Source organism: Idiotropiscis lumnitzeri, chromosome 13 (assembly GCF_059441095.1).
Source record: "Idiotropiscis lumnitzeri isolate Australia: NSW breed Sydney's pygmy pipehorse chromosome 13, RoL_Ilum_1.0, whole genome shotgun sequence".
Taxonomy (NCBI): domain Eukaryota; kingdom Metazoa; phylum Chordata; class Actinopteri; order Syngnathiformes; family Syngnathidae; genus Idiotropiscis; species Idiotropiscis lumnitzeri.
In genome coordinates, this window is record NC_142403.1 from 19,804,630 (window position 1) to 19,821,055 (window position 16,426).

At 41.4% G+C, this 16,426-nt stretch overlaps 1 long non-coding RNA gene across 1 annotated transcript in view; it reads left to right on the plus strand.

The window, feature by feature from the left end:
* Positions 1 to 14,479, plus strand: part of LOC148324963 (uncharacterized) — a 54,889-nt gene extending 40,410 nt beyond the window's left edge. The window contains exons 3-5 of the long non-coding RNA XR_015846262.1: positions 8,317 to 8,422; positions 13,188 to 13,352; positions 14,356 to 14,479. This is a non-coding gene — a long non-coding RNA (uncharacterized LOC148324963). The remainder of the gene's footprint in view (positions 1 to 8,316; positions 8,423 to 13,187; positions 13,353 to 14,355) is intronic.
* Positions 14,480 to 16,426: the final 1,947 nt, after the last annotated feature.

The window sequence follows — 16,426 nt, forward strand, 5'->3', positions numbered from 1 at the left end:
AGATGCGCCTCGGCTTGCGAAGAGGTCCGGTTTTTGGGAAGGGGCCGCCATGAGCTAATTGTGTGTATGATCGCACCTTGTTGGCCCGGATGTTGCTCAACCGCCACCAAACAAGCCGGGACGCCTTTCAACGCCTTTTATTGGCACGTGTGAAAAGCTGACAGCTTTGTGCATGTCACTTTTTCCGCCCCGCCGTTGTCCTGCCGATTCCGAGAAGGTGCAATATGGACCACCTTATATGGACCACCCGCCACTTCTTGTGAGCTCGCACATGACCACCATGGCAAGGCAGGGAAAAACGAGGCAGCTGTCCAATCAATACTTTTATTCACACGCTGAGCTGGTTAAAAAAATAACAGAGCCGGCCGATTCTATAAGTGATCCTTACTATACTAACAGCTAGCATGCTAATAAAAATGCTAAAAATTGGTATGCTAATATGTAGCAAGAGAACCGCCTGATTACCAAAAATACTAAGTCAAATTGACAAAGAAATACATCAACATCAAGTATTTAAAAGATCCATGACTGATAATGATTTTCATCTTGCCCCGTAGACTCATGAGTCTGAATAAAATTTTAACATGCTAATAGATGGGATGCTAACATTTAGCAATATAGCAACCTAATTAAAAAAAAAAGTGCCGAGGCAGAAATAAGATTTCAAATTTTACTGTGGTTTGCCATTATTTCACGAGACTTGGCGAAAAGCTAACATGCTAGCAGCTGCTACGCGAATTTATAGAAACCAAAGTCGAGAAAGTGCCAAAACAGATCCATGAAGTCATTACATTCAGCCTTGTTAGTCTGATTCTACGTCATATGAGACTTTTAAATACTAACATGCCCTCTGAGGTAGTGTCTTACATGAGATGTGTTAGCATGCTAACAGTTGCTATGCTACAGATAGAAACCCGAGTCGAGAAAGTGCTTCATAAAAACACAAAGAATTTGTAGGTTGGTTCTGATAAAAATGAGACTTTAGAAAACACTTGCATGCTCTTTAGTCATGTACTTTTTGCAATTAGAATAAACCAAATGCTTGCATAATAACAACTGCTATGCTAACAGAGCAAATTCAGTTAAGATGTCTCGGCATGTGGATAAGGACTTGACATCCTGCTCTATAGTCTAGTACTTATAAAATGCCGATATCCCCTGCAGTCGGGGATCATTTAAAATGAGAATGGATCAAATGCTAACACGCTAAGAGTTGTTATGCCAGAATATAGCAAGAGACAGCGCTAAGGATGTCAGCGGAGCATGTCTGAGTCTTGCTGACAGTGGAGACATGGAGCATATGCTGATACTTCCTGGCAGCTCTCATCTCTTTCAAAATCCATCAGTGGAGCTTTTATTTTCCTCTTAAGAGGTAAAACTCTGACTTTAAATAATCTAGCGTCGGTGCTAACGTTGGCACCACTGCTAGATTATTTAAAGTCCGAGAGTTTTAGCCGGGAAATGGGCAACGTGTTGATGAATCACGGCGGGGATGGCAAAAGCTTTTTCCATGCTTTATTTAACAAAGCGTCACTCTGATTAGCGCTACACGCTAATGGCGCGCCAGACCCGTCACGCGCCACCCAGGCAGCTTTCAATTAAGACTCATTTGCTGCCTAAACGAGCTTCAGAAAAAAATAAAGACAACAGCAAGCACTGCCACAGAGTCAATGGCAATCTTTGTGTGTTCCAGGCCCATCACATTAACATGCTAACTGTTGCTATGCTAACATCCGCAGCAACCTCGGTTAAAACAAAATATATTTCTTCATTCACCCGTTGTTCGTTACGACTGCTAACATGCTAACAACTGGTGTGCTAACAAAAATGTCAGATATTAGCTTCTTGGGACTAGCCACCGATTGAGGACAAATGTCTTCTGATATTGATTGTCATTTTTGAGTGTACCTTATGAAGTGCACAGAGACTATATTTACGCAGTCGGCGACTAATAAATCACCCCATCAATCAATCAATCAATCAATGACGTTGATGTCTGGTGCTCAGTCAGACGTCTTGAGCGGTCGCCATCGATCATCTGCCGTGAGACTCAAATGTCAATAGGAAGCCTCTTTGGGGGCTTTCACACGTCAGCTGTAGAAAAACAACAACAACAAAAAAAAAAAAAAACATTGATCAGTTTTGGCTGAGAGCTCCTCAGCTGGACAATTTGGACGTTCGCGGTGGATAAGATGCTAAGACTCACTTTGTGCTTCGCTAGGCCTACCTGTCAATCACTCACCGCCGTTTTATTTTACTTTCTCTTATTAATAAGATGCATCATCGACAACAGGGGCTTTGTGACGCTTAATCTTAGTTAAGCTAACGAGGCAAGCTAAAGCTACCTGTTTCAGAGAAATTGAAAGCACATTTTTCAATTTTTTATAGTGTTAACTAAATACTATTTCCGCAACGAGTTGCATAACACTAGCATTTACAGCTAAAACATTTTGGGAGGTATTGAAATTACTATGTGGATGACAAGCTACTGATAGCTCTTTAGTTTGTTTGTAGTATAACGTTAGCATTTAGTTATTTCATGGATGACACATTACTTGTTTTGTAACAGCGTAGCAGAGCATGACTATTTCACAAAAATCAACGCCGTGTGGCCAACTGCATAGCTTTAGTGGTTAGTAAGCAGAAACACATTAGCATTTGAGCTAACATTAGCTCATGCGTGACACAAGTAAATGTGTTTTGATTTTTTTTTTGTTTGTTTTTCCCCAATGTATTCATTTGACGGATGACGGCCGCATCGCTTTAGTTTTTTTTTTTCGCTGGCTAGTAGCATAACATTAGCATTTGCGCTTTGAAGATAATGCTAGCACGTTGGTTACTTTAGCACAGATGTGACTGATGAGGGGTTTATGTCTTCACCTCGTTAGTAAGTTAGTTAGTTATTAGTTGATCCATGAGCATTTCATTTATTTCTTAGTAGCATGAAATTCACATTTTGAGCTAAAATGACATAACACAAATTGTGCCCTTTGATTTTTTTTATTGTTTCATATGAGTAGATGGACGATTGCATTTATTTAATTTGTTCATTGGTTAGCAGCGTAATGTTCTCATTTTGAGCAAAAATAACCTCATAGTTAAGACTCGAGTCCAACCTGAAAGCTGGCAGCGTAAAACACATCGCTTGTTTTGTATCAGAGTAGCGTAGCATAGCGCGACTGCACCGCAAATAAACGCAGTCGCATTATAAACGTCATCTTATTATTGGCAAAACGGGGTCGTGCGCGCAGTTGGAAGGAATGATGCCATCGCCGTCACAAAATGTCCACCGTCTTTCCACGTTTTCTTTTTTTGGCGACAAAGAAGCCATCGTGATCAAGCGCGGGAGCGTCACCGCACACTCTCCCGCCTCTTCCTTTCTCGCCGCACGTCGTTCTCCCGGCGACATGTTTTTGAAGCGTCTGTCGTCTCGTCTCATTAAGACATAAAAGCAGGCGGGGGGAAAAAAATGAGAATTTTGAATCAACTGTTTACGGTGCGGGTTTAAAAAAAAAAGAAAAAAAAAAGTGCAATTTAGCCGCGACGCCTCGTCGCAATTACGCCGGGTTGCGTCTCCCACGTCCATTTAGCATGAGTTTCCCAAACAAACCCTCTCGCAAATCATCTCGCACATCAAAAAAGCTGCCTCACACGCTGACTTTTAAATATTCAAATGTGCGCCGCTCAGAAATCATCAAAGAGTTTTGCTTTAATTTTTCTAGGCCCGCCAACTCAGAAACACGCAAATGCCAATTAAATATCACTCACCCGTGGATATTTACCTCGCTTATATTATAAATACATATCATTATTATATATATCTATTTTTTGTGTGTTTGTACGCATTAGAATGATTGGCCTCTCCTTTCCTTTCGTCAACATGACAACGGAAAAGTCGTTCATAAAAACGTTGCACTCTCATAATTCAACAATAATTATCTTCTATAAGAGAACAAATAAATCCAAAATTGTCTCGTGTCAAAAACTGTAAATGTCCCATTTAAAGAAAATGTAAGTTCTTAAAAAAAGGCTTACCATATTTTATTTCTAAAAACACTCTCTCTATACATATATATATATATATATATATATATATATAAATTTATTGCTAATCATTTAAGATAAAATTTTGTAAAATAATTTAGCAATTACCTTGAAAAAGATAAATCTCAAAATCAAAATTTTCAATAAACGATTCATTCTCTTGAAAAAAAAAAAACCAAAAAGAAAACGTCATTGAAATCAATAAAGCTTTTGCCACTGGAGCTTGGCACCTTGTTTTTTTTAATCGGTTTAAAAAAAGTTTTCAGAAGGAAAACGATCGTGACGCTAACATTTTCCGACACCATTTGCTACACGTCACGCTCTATTTTGCTCGTTTGAGACGTTTGTGAGCTAAATCGTCTGCGATAGAAAAAAAGGAGCAAAGCAAAAGCCACACACACGCACACACGCGTACCTAAAAAAGAAGAAAAAAAAGAAAAAGTGGCTAAGTTTTGCGTGTTTGTGCTAACGCGACGTGACAAGTCATCCTCCCGGAGCGGCGGGAAGAAATGGTGACAGTTTATCCCGTACACGGCGCAGCTATTGACACGTTTCCGTCTGCCGAAAAGACGACAAAGCAAACGGCGGCTTCAGTCACAAGACATTTTTTAAATGTGACAAGCACTCGCTTTCATCTCTGCTTTGTGCCGCATAATAAAAATAAATAATAAGGATCCGCCGCAATGATGATGACGACGACGACGACGTGATGTCGATGTGTCTCGGCCGAAAGAGTTTTTAAGCGGGAGACAGCTGGAATACAACGCGCTTTCCCGAGCTTGCAACAGAGCTTATATCAGTTAGAGGACGTAAACAAAAAAATAGTAAAAAAAACAAACAAACTGGAGAGTTTGATTTACTTAAAAAAATGGCATAGTTTGCAAATTTTGTGCCATATGAGCTGTACAAGAGAAAAAAAAATTGTGATTTATTTAGCATATTTTTCTAACCGTAGAGCGCCCCTAGTGGTGAAAGTAAAATCCACAGAAAAGCCGCACCGTTGTATTAACCGCACGGTTCAAAATCTAGGAAAAAAGTTACGGCTAAATACGGTATATGAATCATAATGCAAATATGGTACATTTGATATGAAATCTATTAAAAATAAGGTACATTAGGGGTCAATGAAAGGATAAAATTATAGTACTAAGGTACATTAGGGGTCAATGAAAGGATAAAATTATAGTACATTAGCGATTTACTTCTAATTTAAATTTGCTACATTAAAGTTTTGCAATGCTTTTTTTGCAACATTTAATATGATTTAAAGTTGATCCATCGGATGCATGACGTGATGTGTTGCCCAAGTTGATGTTCACTGCCACATTAGCGCGTTAATCCTCTCACGGAGGGTAAAAGACAAACAGTGCGGAGCAGTTGATTGACCCCCGAGGAGGCTCGCCAATGATTTGTCAGCGTGCCGTCTCGGGCGCGACTCCGGATCGATGAGTCGCTGAGCCCTTCATTACGGGACAAAATCAATAGTGTCAAGCGTCCGGCGCAACCAAAGGTCCTGTCCGCTTGTTAACACGGCTGGGACAAACGCGGCTTTGTAGAATGGAGCGGACGTCGGCCGGTTCCCAGGATCCTTCCGGTCCTTTCCGTGACCTCCCACCAAGCGGAAGGTCACCAGGCCAACGCTCGCTCGTTAAACAGAAGCTACGCACGGCAGCATTTGCCATCAATTTTCAGGAGAAGTCGGCTGGACTGGTCGCCCGTCAATCAAAGCTCACATTCCACACAAAAAGTGGACTGGTCCTCAAGTCAGTCCATGATCAATAATGACTTGGCCAAACTTGATCAACTTTAATTAATGTGCACACCAGGACACATGGTGGACTGGTCGCCAGTCAGTCACAGTGCGCATATGACATGGTGGATTGGTCGCCAGACCATCTCAGCGCTCATGTTGACAAACAATTGATTGGTCACCGTTGACAATAGGGTTCCAATGGAATTTCATTTTATTTTTTATTTCATTTAAAAAAAAAATTTTTTTATTTAACACATTTTAGTTCACAGAGCGGGTTTGATAGTTTTTACTAGTTTTAGTTTTAGTTTTACTAGCATCTGTGGATAGCGGTCAGATGTGAAGATGTTGAGGTTGTATGTTTCGAACCAAAAGATGTTTAATGAGTCAATGCCCTCTAGTGCTTGATAGTTCTTCATAAATGGGCATACTTTTTCTGTGAAAAAGCTCAGCTTCAATTTTCCATCATCATTAATGTGATCATGGACAAACATCGGCATTTGCAGAACCCGTCGCGTCCAAAGTCATTGGATGCAACCAATCATGCTCCGTTAGCGATTAGCGATACGTCCTGAAGGAATCGGTGGCGCGTCTCGCTAATGTGTCGTTCACACATTCGGCAACAACTGAAGGCAGGGGGACTTGATATATTAATGGCATTAGCATTATCGCGGCTAATCATGCATAAATTGAGGAGCGCACTCGGGAGGACTTGGTGGAATCGTACGTGGTTCATTGGCCAAGGTTACATTTGATCACTCATCAAAAGGCAACTACATTAAAGTTCATTCACACCTAGAAACTTTTCAAAATGTTTTTAGGTTATCCTGCTTTACTGTTGATTTTTATTTTCATGTTTTAATCTTGTTTTTAATGTTTTGCTTGGCTGAAGTGCAAAACAATTCGTTGACAAGCGTTTTGTATCCAAAATGAAAACATTTGCAAGGAGCATGGTGCAGAGGCTCACATCTGCCAACGTGACTGATTCAAGGTTTGCGATGTCACCCACGACTAGGCCACAGGTGTCAAACTCAAGGTCCGGGAGCCAGATCCGGCCCGCTACATCATTTTATGTGGCCCAGGAAGGCAAATCATGCGCGACTTTATGTTTCTTGCTAAAATACCAAAATTGCAAATTGCCTTCAATTTTAATAACGTTAAATATTGCAAGCATTTTTTTTTTTACCCATCACACTTTTAATTGGATTGGATAGGAGTTGAATAAAGAGCATTTTCTTGGATTCTGATTTGAAAAACTAGATATCCATCATTTTGTTGTTTATATGTCATAATAATATGAGATATATCCCAACGAGAGAAAACAAAACTATTATGTGGCCCGTGAGAAAAATTACTTTGACACTCCTGCACTAGGCCAATTTAAATTTTAAGTAAGTCTCATAATTTCACCTCCTAAAAACGGTTTATTTTGTGTCTTGTATCTTTATTTACTTATACTTCGCAACCACAAAAACAAAATTCTCATGAATTTTTTAGTTTTTTTATCCAAGATGGCGATTCAGAATCAGAATCAGAATCAGAAATCCCTTTATTGTCATTGTACTCAAGTGTGCAACGCGATTAGCTATGTAGTAGTGGAGTCCGCAGTTTGGGTGAGTACACCCCGAACATTTCAAAATGGCGTGCTTCTCCACATTCTGCCTTTCTGAAGCCAAACAGTGAAGGCCAAAATAATTTGTTTCTCTTCAATAAAACATTAAAGCGCACCAAGCTGCGTCCTGAGCTCGCGAGCGCCCCGCAGGCCCCCTTGCACCCCGCCCCCCCCCAACACCCCTCGCTCTCCGGCCCGCTCTCAAAGGTCTTGTTAATGTTTCAAAAGTGCACATAAGACGCGGCAGGCAGACGATTAATGTGAAAGATACCCACAGGCTACCTGCAGGATTTGTTATTACGGCTGCTGCCTGCTTCTGTAGCGTAGCGCTAACACCTAGCGTAACGCTAACGAGAGTGCTGGGAAGGGGGTGGGGGGTGACGGTGGTGCGTTAAAAAGGCTACAAAGCACAGCCTGCAGTTATGAAGCGGCTTCAAAAAAATGAGTCGTTTGGCGGCGGAGAGAAGTGGGTTAAATGTTTTAAACGTGCTCGCGTGACGTCGATGCCGCCGCGGCCCGCCGGCATTTTGCCGGCTAATCGGTGGTGCGAATCGTCTTTTATATATATATATATATATATATATATATATATATATATATATATATATATATATATATTTTAATGAATCGGTTGATTATCGTAATTTTATTCTGCCAAATATTGGAATCAGCCTCAAAACATGGGACGGGCGGTAGTAAATTTGCTCAAAAATTGTGTTTCAACGTTGGTGCTACCCTGGTTCTAAAAACCTTTTTCGCATCGAGAGGATGAAAGAAATAACGTGTGCGACATGACTCGAAAAAAATGACATCATCAGTCTAATTGTGATAACCATCCGTTGACGGTAAGGCTTGTCTTATATATTTTTTAAAAATAGTTTTTCAATGTTATATCTTTTTTGGGTGCCAGCCAGCCAGACGTACACGACGTATTTATCCCAACGGTTGCTGTAAGAGGCCACCAGGTGGCAGTGTTGCGCTTCCTCATCCCTAGACGTTAGTCAAACATTTCAAAGGTGAGTATTATTAGTTTATCTTGACTTTTAACGTTAATGCGCATTTGACCGAATTAAAAAAAACAAAACATTTAATTTCAATGAAGAATTTCACAAAAATAAAAAAAGATGTTTAAAGTCAACATCTTTTATTTCAACACATGATTTCCTATGTGGTTAAAAAAAAAAAAAGTGCTCAAATAGCCGTTGAACGCCGTCGTTATTAATCTTGTTTACTCAATTTTCTAAACGATCGTTGATCCGATTCAAGCTCGCTGATTTAAATCAAGAATTCTGCTCACCGGCAGTGAGGAAATATATAAATAAATGTGTAAATATTGATGCTAAATGCTCCAAACAAGCTGTTGGAGTTTTATCAGGAATACTTTTAACGCACGGCGAGACGCCCAAGAGGCGGTCCGCCGTCCTTAAAAGCAGAGACGTACTATCGTAAAAAGCCGAGAAATATGAACCTAGATATGCTAATATCTGGAGCCAGGCTTTAACCGGCCTCCTCTAATGGCCGACGCCGGATAAATACTTGAAGCCGGCGCTAAATAAATGATTTATCGCAGCTCATAAATTATTGGCGCTAAATATCCCAGAGCACTTTTTGCCTCATTGTACATCTTTTTTTTTTTTTTTTTTTTCCCTTTCCTCACGTCTGCGCTCGGGTTTATCTCCCGATATCACACATGGCAAACGTCTCGTGTAAATATGTATACGGCTCCTTCTACTTATTTATTTTACACGCCTCATTTGAATATTTCATCCTCAGCATAAACTGCTATTTGTTTCCCACGGCGTGACGACGTCAAAGACGGACAAAATTCACACTTTTATGAATCATTTACAGCCAGCGCATTTTTTTTTCCGCTGCGGTGCCGAGCCCGGGCCTCGTTTAGCGCTTGGCAAATGAGCATTTTGGGTTTGTAAAAAAGAAAAAACAAGGGATGCTGCCTGCCTTGTTAGCTCGTCGGGCTGCGAGGTGAGATGGGGGGGGGGGGGGGGGGGGGCAAAGCATATGGTGACAAACATGCACCCCCTGCAAGCTACTCAGAAGATTTTCCATTTCCAATCCTCATTAGGGTCACGGTCGAGATCGTCTCTCATTGGGCGAAAATTTCAAAGTAAGGTTTCAAACAAGGGTAGGGTTTCAAGCCTGAGCTCGGATTTCAAGACAGGGTTAGGCCGTCAATTAAAGGTTGGACTTTCTGCGTAGGGTTCTCAACCTGATTTAGAATTTCAAACAAGGGTTATGGTTTCAAGGTAAGGTGTAATGCCATGGTTAGGGTTTCAAATGATTGTTTAAAAAAGGAGTAGGGTTTCAAGACAAGGTTAGATCTTAAACCAGAGGTTAGAGTAGTAGGGCGTCAATCTTGATTTATGGTTTTTAACAAAGGTTAGGGATTCAAAGTAGGGTTTCAAGCAAGGATTAAGGTTTCAAACAAGGGTCAGGTTTTAGGGCAGTGTTATGGTTTTAAGTCAGAGTTAGGTTTTCAAGAGAAGGTTAGGCCGTCAAACTATTGTTAAGAGTTTTGAAGTAGGGTTTCAAGCCTTATTTCGGGTTTCAAACAAAGGTTAGGGATTCAAGTAGGTTTTCAAGCAAAACATTTGGGTTTCAAACAAAGATATTTGTTTCAATTTTGGGTTCTTAAATACATTTAGGTCCTCAACCAACGTTTGGAGTTATTAATCGGATTTCAAGATTTGTTTTAGGTTTTCAAACGAGGGTTTGGGTTAAAAAATAGGTTTTCACACCGGGGTTAGGGTTTCAAGCTTGGGTTAGGACTCAAAACAAGGCTTAGAGTTTCAAAGTTGTTTTTTTAGCCTGAGTCAGGTTGTCAAGAATTAATCCCTTAACCAAGGGTGAACATTTCAGAGTACGGCTTCAAGTCTGGGTAAACCCAACTTTGACCAAACCAAAACCCGAAACTGAAACCGAATGCTAACCCTAACTAAACCTAATCCTCATTAACTAAAACTTACGTTTGCGTCCTGTCGTCTTCCTTGATTGGCTTGGTCTGGCGTGAACGGCGCTCGCTCGTCATCTTCAAGTGACACATTAAAGATGTCAAAGATGTTTCATTACGTGAGCAAATTGACGACAAAACACGGCGCCGTCCGCTCCCAGAGGAGCTTGTCGCCGCGTTTGTCCCGCCTGGCAGCTCTCAAATTGAATAATAAGGCGACAAGTCGTCATGTGATCCAAGCGTGGCCCGAGCGGGACGAGTGTTTTTGATGCGCGGCGGCGTCAAATGTCCGGCGTGTCCCGTTTCAACTTTGCCGTAGCGTACGTGTTGCTTTCATCATACCGCCGCGCCGCAACGACGTTAACGCCGCCGCGCTAACTGCCGCTGTCAATGCAATGAGACGTTATGCAAATGAGCACGTTCACATCTTACACGTCACGTCACACGCTAGCCGCTTGATTAGCACCAACGGCAAATAAAGGAAATGAAGCTTACACGTCCAATCCAAATGTCAAAACCCAAATCTTGTTTTAAAACTCTGATTTGCGAAACTTTCACCAGAATGAGGTGTAACGCAAATGAAGGCGTTCACTTTTTAGATCTCTGCTCACATGCTAGCGCTAACATGATTAGCATGATGAGCTAACATAGAAAATGTAGCTCATATCATTACACTTGCGTTTGAAATGGACGTTCTGGTTTGAAACCTTAATTCAAAACACTCATCTTAAATTTAAAACTCGGTTTTTGAAACCCGAATTTCACCAAAATGAGAAATTATGCAAATGAAGGTGTAACTCTGCTTTAAACCTTTTTTTGAAACCCTGGCTATTTGAAAGCCCAACCCTGATTTAAACGTTATTTTGAAAAAAACGTAAAGCAGTTTTGAAACTTTGGAAATTTAATTTAATTTAATTTAATTTAATTTGCAAAAAGATCAGTAGTTTGAAATCCAAATCCAAGAATACAAGTCTACCTTGAGTTCATATCCATGAAATTATTAAAAACCAGTGTCAACTTTTCTCAAGTTATGCTAGCATGCTAAAGTGATTGTGGCCATTTTGCAGATGTGCAAATGACATCACTCCAAACCCTTAAGAAGAAGAAAGAAAATTGGTGGTAGGGGGGAGGGGGGAGTATAATTTGGGAGAGCTCTGAACTCGTTCTGATAAAAGTGTGGGATGGCAAGTGTAAAAGTACGAACACGACGGGCCTTTCAACTTGTCAACTTCAAAGTTGGACCTGCAATTAGCCCGTCTTTGATTGCGGCGTCTCGCTGGCTCGAAAGCGCCATTCGCTGCCTAGTAAATCAAAGCATCGATGATGTCATCACAAGGCGTGCTCATTAACGCGTGTTAGCTTGCTGCTATGCTAAACACAAACAGCTCGTTTCCACTTTTATTTTTCGTCCTTGTTTCTCGGCCTTCCCTCATTATTTTTTCATCTTCCTCCTCGTCTCCTTCCTTCTGTTTTCTCCCTCCTTTTCTTAACTTCTTCCTTCTTTTCGTTCCACTGTTCCTTCCTACCTCCCCTTTTTTATCCTCCGAGTTCATCCCTTCTTTCTTTCCTCGTACTCCCCTTTTCGTCCTCCTCTTCTTCTTTCCATGACTCATTTTTTCTTCTTCAATGCTTCTTTCTCTCCTTTCTTCCTTCATCGCGTGGCTTTCTTCTCCTTTTTCCTTCATTGTCCATTTTCTCCCTTTAATTCCACTTTATTCTTTGTACTTTATTTTTATTCTTCTTTTCTTTTCTGAATTCTATTTTATTCTTCCTTCTCCTTCTTTACCTCCTGCTTATTTCCTTTTCCTTCTTCATCACCTTCCTTTCTAGCGTCTCTCTTTCCTCTCCCTCATCTTCCTACGATGTTTTCCTGCACCTTCTCCAATAAGTAAGGCCTTTGACTTAATTAGCGGCCGACTTTTACGGGTCAAACTAGTGGAGGAAACGAGAGCCGCCGTGAGGAGATGAACAAATGATTTCAAATGATTGCATCATCATCATCTTCATTCCGGTGGCCGATTATTTAATGGGTGTCGCTGCGGCAACGCGCGCCCAGACTAAAGGCTAAATCAGTGTGGCGAAAGAAGTCCTAACTTGAATGAAAAGGATTCTTTTGAAAGAAAATACGGTCATAACAATATAGCATTTATTTGAATATATTTTGTAAATTTTTGTAATTTTTTTGACAGCATTATATTTATTTAAAAAGTTAAATGAATCAAAGTAAATTAAAATGAATTGTACTTTTTTTCTAATTATGTGTAATAATTTTTTTAATGAATATAAATTTTGAAATATAGATTAAAATAAAAGCAGTACTGTAGTGCAGTTATACTCTTCAAAGGGAAACCTCAATATAAAATATATTTATGTCTTTGAATTATTTTTAAATAATTTATAATAATAAATAATTTATCATTTTTTAAAAATCCTTTAAAAATACGACCACTATGTATACCAATTTATTTACTTTTTTTTTTTTACTTAATCTCAAAATAAAAACAATTTACTTTTTAATTCAGTAATACAGTTTTGTTGAAATAAAAGAAGTATTTATTGTTCACAATTTCTTTTTTTCCAAGTGGAATTAAGCTTGCGTAGTTAATAATAATAATAATTTAGTTCATATAATATTTCATGTCCATGAAATAAAACACTTTGAAAGAAAAACATTGATGTCATAAAGGTGTCAGCCATCCAGTTACAATCAAGGATTTCCCTAAAGATAAGAACTCTCTGTGTGTATATGAGGTGAAGCCAGTGAGGCCTTTAAATATTAATACCTTTGTTTTTTTTTTCCACACTTCAAAAAGGCAAAAATAATCCGGGGGTAGCGAGGATGAGGAGGAGGAGGACGACGCCTCTCAGAGGAGCTCCGGTGTCCCGTGCTAATTAAACATGCATGGCCGTGTTGTTGTTGTTGTTTTTTGACAGGACGCCAAAACAAGCCCAGGTGGAGGCGGGCGTGCAAACAACTTGTGAGTACATGCATCACACACACAAATTAAGCACTTCGGACGCTGGGATATACGTGCGGAATGTAGAACCATGAGCATATGTGACATCACTGCACCAATTTTTAGAACATAAAATATTGTCTCATCATCTATTATCTCTTTGTATAAACAACAACAAAAAAAAAAGCTGTGGGTCAACTCGCGTCCAATTTCTTTTGAATTGTGTGCTGTCCCAACAATACAAGTCTACCTGTCATACTCAAGTATGACTGCATGGGGCAGCAGTGAGTTATCTGCTGGAGAACAAACTGCAGAAGAAGAATTGGAGCCACTGGGATAAACAAATACGAGTTGGAGTGAGGGTTTTTTTTTTTTTTAATATTTTATTTCATATTTTCTTCATATAGTTTCACTGTACTTCGTGTTGATGTTTATTCCGCTTTTGCTAAGTCACACCCCCAAAAATGACAAACTGGCCAATCACATCCCAGCGTTTTCAAGTTTTACACATTTTTGCAATTTAAAAAAATAGATAATTATTACAGTTTATTCAGTTTTTTCAATTAGTCTCGAGGTGTCCGGACTCGAGATTAAGCAAAAAATTGACAAGCACACCTATCGCTGCAGCTTGTGAAAAGTGTTAACTCAAAAAATGTTAGCTCACAATGCTAAAATGATGCTATTTATTAACGAGTTATTGAAGTTATGTGGTTAGCAACATCGTCAGTTTTGCTCCGCCTACTTACTGCCATGTCATCAGCAGTCGGGTGAATTAAAAAAGAAAAAAAAATCAGTAGGCCTGCTTTGTGTTTTGTTTATTGCTCAAAATGCACAAGCACAAGATTAGCAAGCTAAGCTAATGAGACGAGTTACATGTCCTTGGTTGTGTTAGTAAATAGAGATCTCGCCAGCTGTACAGATGGGGCGCCTGCCAACGCAGTGAGAAAAAAAAAAAAGCCACATTTTTATCCTGAGGTTGTCAGGTGTGAGTAATTGATACAAGAGCGTCTTCTGTGGCTTGAAGGCTGCCAGCAGCAGGTGAAAAACAACAACAACAAGGCGGGACGTGCAGGGCGGACGACAGATGGACGCACGGGGGCCTGGCTTGGCGGCGGCGGCGGCAGAAAAAAAATTGATGGTGGAAAATGGATGGAATGGACAGATGAAGGAGGTGCAGGAGAACGAGTCGATACAAACATCTCACGGGGTTCAAGTGCAAGCGGCGGAGTGGGGGGGGGGGGGCGTCCCCTCGGGGCTCCTGACACAGGGAGCCTCACTTTTTCTTCCTTGTTAAAATGTTAAAAATGTCAATTGGGTGTAATTAAAGGTTCTTTCACAGGCACAGTTCACTTTCGCTGGCTCCAATTGGTTGTGGGGCGTGGAGGAGGGTGGGGCAGGGGGGGGGGGGCGGTAGCAAGTGCAAGTCAGTTGAGGGCTATCCTGACATGAAGAGGATCAAATTGTCAATTGGGGTGTGATTATTTTTTTTCAGTCCCCAACAGTTGATGGTCGGTTTGGGACTTGGGTTGGAGTCAGACCCGATTAAGTGATCGTGAAAAATGGATGGATCGGACAAAAACAACAGTCAGCGAAGAAATGGCAAAGAATATCCCAGACAGTGCAAGTTGTTGTGGCACACAACAAATCAACAAACAAACAAAGATCTCATTTTCTTTGTGGTCGCAATCCGTTAATTGTTTGTGTGGTTGGAGTGCGGGTGGGGGTGCCTCGCGCAAGGCAGCAGAGAATCCAGTGAAATGGAGATGGATCAGACAACAAAAATAAAATAAGGCAGAGGAGAATGCGGGATGAACTTTGATGAAGACATTCCAAATGGAGCAAAGGCGGTTGGCCGCTGCCCCCCAGCAGGGCATCGCCTCCTGACTCGAGGATGTTTGTTCAAAATAGCCGCAGGGACATAATTAAGGTTCTTTCACACAAACCTGGAAAGTTCACGTTTTCCCGTCTTAACACTTGCTGTTTTTGGGTGTAGTTGGCGGTCAGCAGGAAGGTGTGCAAAAAGGATCCTGAAAAGACAGTTGGGCGGGGGGGGACGGATAACACCAGGCTACAGAAAATGTCAATTGGGTTTAAATTAAATGTTGCTACGTATACTTCAAGTTATGCGGTCCCAATCAGGGAGCAAGAACCGGGACGGTGGTGATCGTGAAAAATGGATGGAATGTACAGAAAAAAGCAGTCAGGGGAGAAGGAGTGAAGAAGTTTCAGTGTTTGAGCCGATGCAGACGTTTCATGTCCAATTCGGTGGGGCGGGGGTGGTTGGCGGCTGCCCCCCCACGGGGGGCGCTCCTGACACGGCGAGCCTCCCGAAGATTAACGGCATCACCTCGGCCATGGTTAGAAGGTCAAGAAATTGCTCCCATTGCACCCGTCGCCCCTGCCCCCTCCCTCCCGTTCCCTCTTAGGGGTTGGGGGGGGGGGGGTCACGTGACAAGAAAAGAAGAGACGGCACTTTTTTTTTTTCGCCTGACGTTCCAACTTCCTCCACAGACCTTTTTCTGCATGACTTGTCCCTAAACTCAAGAAAGTCCACGAAGGGCAGCTGAATTATGGATGGCGGCTTGCTGATGAAGTTGTGCGACATCTAAGCGACACACAACGCCTCCCTGCGGACGCCGACCAACCCCCCCCCCCCCTCAAGCCCCCTCGGATACTAATTAAGGAGCGCTCATAATTAAAGTGAGTTAAGAACAAGGCGGGATATCAATAAGTGATGGATTGTCACTCAGGGACGATCCCGCGGAGTCGTGCACTCATCTAATAATGAGCTAGCTCATTAGTTAGCATGCTAGCTATCTAGCTTACACGAGAGCAATGTTGTTGTGCGGCTAAATAATGGATCGCGCCGCCTGTTCAAACGCTAACACGTCCATTTGCGTTAAGCCGCAGCAACGTAACGACACTCCCGCCAGGCTATTTCCCCCCCCCCCCCCGCAACTTCTTGGGTGTTGCAGTAAAAGCGGGACACGCCGAAGCGAAAACGCTTGTCGTCTTCGGCGCCCTAAATTACATTAGCGGCGTATCCTCCCGGCGACGCGGCATCCAACATTGATGCCTCCTTTTTATGCTTTTAT